The following is a 7,028-nucleotide window of genomic DNA, read 5'->3' as shown; positions in this document are numbered from 1 at the left end:
TTTCACTTTGCATTTTGTGTGTCTTGTATCCTGTGACCTTGTTGAAATCAGTTATTAGTTCAAGGAGTTTTTATATTAGGGGATTTTCTATGCAGATAATCATGTCAATTGTAAACAGAGACAGTTTAATCCCCCCTCTTTTCTGCTGTATATCCTTTTCCTTTTTTTTCTTGCCTTATTGCAGTGACTAGAACTTCCACCCCATATTAAATAAGAATAAGTGCCCTTGCCAATTTCCTTACCTGAGGGAAAAGCATTCAGTCTTTCACATTGAACATGATGTTAGTTCTAGAGTTTTATTGTGAATGCTATTTATTAAATTGAGGACATTTTCCTCTATTGTTAGGTTGCTGAGAACTTTTTAAATCATGAATGGGTGCTGGATTTTGTCAAATGCATCTTCTGTGTCAATTATGATAGTCTGATTTTCCTCTAGTAGCCTGCTAACATGGCAAATTATGTAGACTGATTTTTCACTGTTGATCCAGCCTTGCATTTCTGGAATAAATCTTTCTTGGTCATGGTATATAATTCTATTTAAACCTCTTTGTATATGAATTACCAATATTTTGTTGAAGATTTTCTGTTTATGTACATGAGAGATATAGGTCTGTAGTTTTATTTTTCATTTTGTATTTTCTCTACTGACATACTAAAAGTATATTATTGTCATATGAAAGTCCGGGAATAATTTTATATTTACAAAAGAATCCTTACATGACAAAAGATCGGGAATTGCCAGGCTAAATGGTCACTTTGCCAGGCTAAATGTCCCTTTCACTTTGATGGAACTATAATTCAATTTATGAAGAATACTCAAGTATTAGAGAGTGATGAAAAAAGACATTCTGGTGAAGATATCAGGCATCAGTAATTTTAAAAAGCAAGTGCTCATCCAAGGGCGGGGGAAAAAAAAACTAGTTACCCAAAATGGGGGCATCAGTTTGCCTTCTGAGTTTTTTCTAGTAACATTCAAAATTCTGAGCTGAGTCTAGAGATATCTTAATAAAAATAAACTGCAATAAAACAAGTTTATCTGACATTGTTTTTCAGGTTTAAAGGCAACAAATTAATGTTCTCAAATATGCAATAACTAAGGAATACAATGTCTTCAAGAACTTTATGGGAGCAGAAAATTATTTCCATTTGTTTGAAAAAAAAAAGCACACTCTTAAACTAGAGCATTTTAAGGAACAAATTTTATTTTCAATTCAAGAAGACTGGTTCCAATCACAAAGGCCAATTTTGTTTCATGCAGAACACAGAGGTAGGATGATGGAGAATGACTAGATTTGGCATTAGCTAGATTAATACAAACTCTTAATTTTTGGCTTTTGGCTTTGTCAGCTTACTGGAATTCACGGTAGATCCATAGATGACGAGATAAACTGTACAGCCAGCTTGAGAATAATTGTAACAGAATTGGTATAAGCTCCACCTCAGCACTGCTTCCATATCAGCATTTAAACAATTACATTGTATCAGTCCATTTTCACACTGCTTATAAAGACATATCCAAGACTGGGCAATTTACAAAAGAAAGTGGTTTAATTGACTTACAGCTCTACATGGCTGGGGAAGCCTCACGATCATGGCAGAAAGTAAGGAGGAGCAAGTCACATCTCACATGGATGGCAGCAGGCAAAGAGGGAATATACCAGCAGGGGAAAGGCTAGATGTTTATAAAACCATCAGATCTCATGAGAACTCACTATCACAAGAACAGTATGGGGGAAACTGCCCCCATAATTCAATTATCTCCAGCTGTCCCCATCCTTGACACATTGGAATTATTATAATTCAAGGTGAGATTTGGGTGGGGATGCAGAGCCAAACCATATCACACCTTATTAAAATTTCAAAATACAGTATACATAGATGTTTTTCCTTACTCATACCACTTATGTTATCAGGAGATGATGAATTTTAAAACTTTAAGTGCAGGGGAAGTTTATCTCTTAGAGATAATAATGTAGTTAAAATTAGCAGTCACATAGAAAGGCATGCACATATTTAAACACTAAGTTAAAATGCTGGGCTCAAAACTTCACATCTAATAATTTTGAATACTATTTTAACCCTTAGTATTTGAGAGAAACAAAGTGAATGCACACTCCTTTCCACCAAGCTATTTCATTTTATTCTTTTCAGGGAAAAATTATAACAATCTCTGAAAGCCTTACAAGTTATCAAACTCCTTCATGCTTTCAAAAACTGATCTCTGTAGCTAGGGTAATGTAATAAATAGATATTTTATAGAACTGATCAATGTAAGCAATAAAAATTCTGAATCATTTAAATTTCGTGTAAACAATTTTTTTCACAGAACCATAGAAGCTTATATTTTAAAAGATCATCTACTCAATTTGATTGGTTTATCTGCTCTGGAAATGCAGATGCTATTTATTTTTAAAAGTCTGGACATGGGAAGAAATGCCAGATATAGGTGACAGGGGGATGGAGGCAGCAAACCACATTGCCATGTAGGTACCTATGCCACAATCCTGCATGTTCTGCACATGTACCCCAGAACTTAAAGTGCAATAAAATATATACATATATAAAGATACAAATATTTTTTTAAAGTTTGAGGTGATGAATATCCTAATTACCCTGAATTGATCATTACACATTGTATGCATGTATCAAAATATCACAGGAACCCTTTAATATGTATAAGTATCATGTATCAATAAAAATAATTTTTTTAAAAAAAGAGTCTGGACCCTACCTTCACCTTCAAACCAATTAAACCAGGTAATAGATCTCACGAGCTGTCTCTGGACCAGCTGCAAATCCTTGGGTCTCATCCCCAATCTACTGAACAAGAAATTCTGGAGATGTGGCCAACAATCTCTATTTAACAAGCTCTGCAGGTGGCTCTGATGTTTGATAAATATGAGAATCTCTGATCTAAGGTAAGGCCAGAGCATCACAGGTATGTCCAACTTCCCAGCTAATTCAAATGTGCAGCCAGTTTCAGACTCATTGACAGAAATGGAAGATCACAAGCGTAGAAATATGATCAACTTTCAGAAAGATGCAGGGAAGAATAAAAACAGACATATATATGAGTAATAACAAGAGTGAATGAAGGCATGATCAGAAAGCCAACACAAATAAAGGATGATAGACTTTTTAGATTAGTCGTTCTCTAATGATTTCTCAACAAACGATTACACAGACATCCCAAGGCCATTGGAAGGAAGAATCGCCTGGCTCAGCATGAGAGGAGGGGCTAGGAGCATGCTTCTGCCACCAGCTTCATTTCTCCACCCTCCCGGCACAGTCAATGGTCCCCAGAGGCCTCCTGAAGTCCCAGTGCTACAAGATGCAGGCTCTAAGAACCAATCAGAAATGATGCTCTGTGACTCCTTGAACAATGCAACGAACCTTTAGATACCTGACATAAGCCCATTATAGACTGCGGGCCTTACACATCATCTTTGGTGTCCCACTGCAGGAGTCCTAGGGGAACCACAGTGCAGCCCACACAGATGCAAATGGGACCCTGAGAGCTTTGCCTGCAGGGCCTGGGTGGTGACTGGGGATCTGCCCTTCACTTGGCCTTTGAATGTCTGTCTACTCTGATGCTCACCATACTGGGAAAGTTCTATGTCGGGCCCGGGTCATTCTTCATTAGAACCAGACAAAGGACCATCCGTGTTTTTACCCATATGAGACATGTTAGCTAGATTGCCTCAAAACAAGAGCACTTGTTTTGGCCAATCTAGCAAAAAAAAAGAAAAAAAGAAAAAAAAAGACCTTCATAGATCACAATGTCTTTAGAATAATGACACATAAATAGGTCCAGTTTTCATAATCAATATCCAATATTTTGCAATACAGTACTGTGGTATATGGTGTCCCATAGAAAACCTACAGCAGGCCCCAACATCATCCTAGTTCATGGGTTACCACATATCACTACTTCCTAAGAGTCAAGAATTTAAACAGTGGAGCTCAGTTCCAGTCTATTCCATCAGCAAGGGTTCTTTTCTTTACTATGCCTTTTCTAATTGCTGAGAGTCTGGAGCTACACAATGTGGCCTGGGAAATCGGTTCATCAGCAGAAAGGGAGAGGCTTTCTACCCAACAGTGCCAACCAAATCTCGAGCTCTCAGTTCAGCTCTTCAGACGATTGTCTGAAAATGGCAAATGGAGCCAACATTGAAAAGATGCAGAGAGAAAATTCAGCTGAGGTTATTACCAATGAATACAAAGGTAAAAACCCTCACCGGCCACCTTCCCTTCTTATTCACCACTCAGGATTATGGCTTCTCCCACTATTTCTGCACCTAGAACAAAACCCAAGAATCATCTGACGCAGGAACAGGGGCTGGTGGGGAGGGATGGGGGCATCTGCTCAAGAGTCAGCACTGTGAGGGGCACCAGCACCAGGCCCCACAGAGAAGCGACAGCCAGGGCCCGCCTGGGTGTATGAGGGTCTTGCCCAGTCAAATAGACATGCTGTCCTCAGAACACCAGGATGGCAGCTAAAGTCAAAAACGTGAATGGGAGTGAACCTGCCATGCAAGAAAAGAAACCACTATCTATTATCCGCAGCACTTTCACGAGTCAATGAACAAAACATCCGACTCATGCATTAGAATACACGACACGCTCTCCTTAGACACCTTTGCCTGATGCAGATACAGCCCCATCGAAGATGTCTTAAGCATTTTAAATTGTTCCACAGCCTCAATTTTTCCACTTCTAAAAGAGAAAATATCAAAATATGGTTAAATAAAATCAAATATAATTACCATTTCATGATTTTTTTTGTTTCCAGGACAACAAGTAACTGAATTTTAAGCCACCTACTCTTTCTTCTACATACAGCTTTTAAAATAAGTAAGTCAATAAACAAATCATTAACATCTACTTGAGAAATACCCTTCCAGGCAACATTTTTAATGGCCGAGAAGAATATGATTACCTTTAATAGAAACCCACTTACAAATTTAAGACATGGAAACTGTGTGCAACAGTATAGATTAAAATTTACAAATTTTAGACAGTAATTGTCCAGAGGAAGTAGCCACATTGATGTATTTTCCCAGTTGGTGACTATGTGGTTTACGTAAATGAATTTAATAAATCCTTTAAAGCGAGAACACGATGAAGCTGCACAATAGGTTGTTTTCCTCAGTGTGATGCTGCTTCAGCATGAGCACTTCGGTATTTACAGGTATTCATGACTATGAAAGGGAAAGGGTTATGGGGACAAGCTGTCCTCTCCTGCTTAGACCTTGGGTCTTAGTGAACAGATCAGCATGAGCACTGCACTGCCTCATAGCATCTGGGAGAATGCGGAAATGCAATATGATTTTGAGCTGAGCCTCAAGAAGTTCTGAGCCTTGCATGACTCATGCAGATCCGCAATCATCTCTCCTCCCGACTCTGACTTGTTATATCCGGGCCAAAGGAGGAATTTATCTGTGGTAAATATTATCCAGAGGAAATCTGGATAGAAGTGAGTTAGGATAAAAAAGATAGAAGCACAAGAGATCGGGCTGGGGGAGGAAAGGGTTTTACTCCCAATGTGTAAACCCATACAATTTAGTTAAAAGCAAAAGTAATTTACCTCAAGTATTGAGAAAATGGTCTCAGTCTCCCATATTGCAGAGGACATCCCTGCTCAGAAGAGCACAGAGAGAATCTGTTTCCTATCTCCAGGATACAGGACAAGAAAATGTTTCCAACCACATCACTATATTCATCAGCAGGAAACCAAAACTGTTGCTTATGCATGTGAAACAGCAGGCATTTCAGCCACTAAATACCCAGAGCCTGTCACCTTATGTGAAAGCAAAAAGCCTAGGAAAACAGCAGCTGCCTTAGGGCACTGAGACACCCAGATCTATATAGGAAGCATCAGTTTTCTTTGAAGTAAACTGAAAATGTGGGTCTCAGGCAGCCTGACTTCAAAGGCGCACTCAGTATTTCTCCCTCAATCTGATGCTGGGAGAAAAAGTGTGTCCTTGGGAGGCTGTCTTTATTTAGTGATGGAAAAGAAGGTGCTTCAGAATTGGTCATGATATATTAGGGGAAAGTCTAGCTAGGAACAGATGCTTGGCATAATGCAACACACTCCCATACTTCTCTGGGTAATTTAATTCTGTTTACAAGTTCTTCTGGAACTCTTGATTCAGAAAAGTTTGCACAGGTTTAGATCTTTGCAGAGCATGTTATTATCCCTATCGAAATTTGTTTTAGAAGTAGACTCAGCTGAAACTCTGAGTAAGAGGAACTGATTAGAATGACAATATGCAGGAAGTATAGTCTATCTAACTATAAAATGCAACAGTTAGCATTTACATTTAGCAAAGTGAGTTATGTCTTTCGTGCCATGCCTCAAGCTTTCTACACACCAGTAGCATCTGGGAAGGACAAAAGGAACAGCACATCTTCAGCATGCCTCTAGAAAATAGCAACATTAGTTACAGTACTTTTCTTGATACTTCCATTTATGTGCTTACAGATCACAAGGAGAAAACAAAAAAATAGCCATTCATGCAAGTTCAAATGCAAGCAGAAGGCACTTCTTTGCACAGTTTTGTGAATTCACACCCCAAGAAGTTGTTCTAGAGGTTACAACAGCAACACAAGTTCCACAAATCACATGAGGTATTATTGTCAGGATAAAATTTTTCTGCTCCTATATTTGAATAAAGTGCAAAAAACATTCAATTCAAAGGGCTTATTCTTTAAGACCCTCACTTATGCATATGTACAACTTCTTTGTCTGGTCAACAAACATGAAAATATATCACTTCCCAACCTGTCTAACATTTTTCTTTCCTTTTATCCAAAGAGTTATTAATAACATTGCAAATGTAAACACTGGTCGCTGAAATACGATTAATGAAAGTAAGTGAATGAGCTAAAAAAGTTAGCATGCCAAAGGCTTATGTCTAGTTTGTATTTTTATCTAAAATTTGATGTTCCATGTGGAGTCCTGATTTGGCACAGATGTACATTACACATCATCGGGTTGTTTTTTTTTTGTTTGTTTTTTGTTTTTT

The sequence above is a fragment of the Cebus imitator genome, unplaced genomic scaffold, assembly GCF_001604975.1.
Source record: "Cebus imitator isolate Cc_AM_T3 unplaced genomic scaffold, Cebus_imitator-1.0 Scaffold49, whole genome shotgun sequence".
Lineage (NCBI taxonomy): Eukaryota > Metazoa > Chordata > Mammalia > Primates > Cebidae > Cebus > Cebus imitator.
Note: the sequence above shows the minus strand (reverse complement) of the source record.